The following is a 1845-nucleotide window of genomic DNA, read 5'->3' as shown; positions in this document are numbered from 1 at the left end:
GATAACCTTCTTATCCATCGACATTCCCAAATCACCAAGTAGCTTGTGTAACCAAGCTATCTCACATGCTACAATTGCAACACCTTCATACTCTATCTCTATACTAGACGAGGCAATTGTTAGCTATTTTTTGTTGCTCCAAGTAACAGTAACACTCCCAAAGGAAAGAATAAAACTAGTGGTTACAAATCTCCTGTCTAAAATACTACCAGCCCAATTTGCATCTCTGTAACCATGTAACTCTAATGGTACACTTGCACCATAGAATTAAGGCATAGTCGACATAGTGCAATGTATAGCCGCACTACATCCCAATGTGGCTTTCATGGAAGTTTCATAAATTGATTATGCAAACCAATCATGTAGTTTAAGTTTGTCCTAGTGATTGTCAAATAGATAAGGCTACCCACAATTTTTCAATACATAGTGACATCTTCAATTAAGTCACCCTCATGTGCACTAAGCTCAAAATTAACATCCAAAGGTACAGAAATAGGCTTGAAATCAGCCATACCATACTTCTTCAACATATCCAATAGATATTGTCTCTTTGATAACCATATACCCTCTGGAGTCATGATTACCTTTGTCATAACCATACATAGTGGTGAGCTACATAGCTATCATATGTCAATTGCTACATTGGCTTACTCACTCTACTTGATCTGTGTGGACCTGGATAACTACTAGGTGCTTTAACATCCTCTTTCCTTTTTCACAATAGGTGTTTTAATAGATGGAATCTTAAACTCCTCATCCAAGCTCTACTCATAGCCATCTATATCAACATCAACATGAGAGAAACCTAATGATACATTTGTCACTATAGGTGAGTCTCTAACTTTCTCTTTACATTTTCTTGACATCAGTGATGTACTTTGGGGAGTAACGTGTGACCTCAATCTTCCACTCCAAGGTCTATCAATAGCTCTTAAAGTGAGTGAATACCTCACTTTTCTCACACATAAAGTAAACCCATACTTTGCAAGTATGATCATTAATAAAAGAAACATAATACCTGCAACGAGTCAAAGTTGCAATCTTTGTAGGACCCCACACATTAGAGTGTATCAATTCCAGTGGCTTCTTGTATACATGCTTTTCATGTGGAAATGTATGCCTTGCTTGCTTTCCAAATTGACATGCTTCACACACGTGCATCCCATTAGCCCTAAACTTGGGCAAGCCATCCACAATCTGTTTTGACTGCATGTCTTTTAGCCACCCATTGCACATTCACATGAACAATTCTCTTATGCCAAATTTCAATGTCAGTGTCACAATACCTAAACCTTGTGCAAACACAACCGCATCCATTTCAGGGAGGCTCACATCAAGAGTAAATAGTCTTCCAATATATTTTCCTTTTTCAATCAACATGCAATCATTTTTTAGATCTTCTACATAACAACCATTAGATATGAACCAAACCTGCAATCCATGTTCTACCATCTGCAAACCAACAAAAACCAAGTTTTTTGTAATATTTAGTACATGTAGCACATCATCCAAGTACTTAGTTTTGCCATCTTGCATACTTAAAGGAACATTCCCAACATGAGTAATGGGGTGAGTTGTATCATCCCTTATCTCCACATAGCCCAAAGACTCTGGACTGCACATCTCTCTAAACCACTCTCCATGATAAGTCATGTGGTTAGAAGCACTTGAATCTACATACTATACATTATTCTTTGATGAACTGTTAGCAGTCATACTGTTCATAAAATGCTACATAACAAACAATTGTTCACTTCTGTCATCATTGTTTCTACTATTAGATGCATAGTTACCTTGTTGTTTTTTCCCATTTCTAATTTCAACCTTTTTAAAAAGCAAATTTTA

This window comes from Lygodium microphyllum, chromosome 29 (assembly GCF_053477565.2).
Source record: "Lygodium microphyllum isolate KBCC chromosome 29, Lygodium_microphyllum_v1.1.10, whole genome shotgun sequence".
NCBI lineage: Eukaryota > Viridiplantae > Streptophyta > Polypodiopsida > Schizaeales > Lygodiaceae > Lygodium > Lygodium microphyllum.
This window is presented reverse-complemented; position numbering follows the sequence as displayed.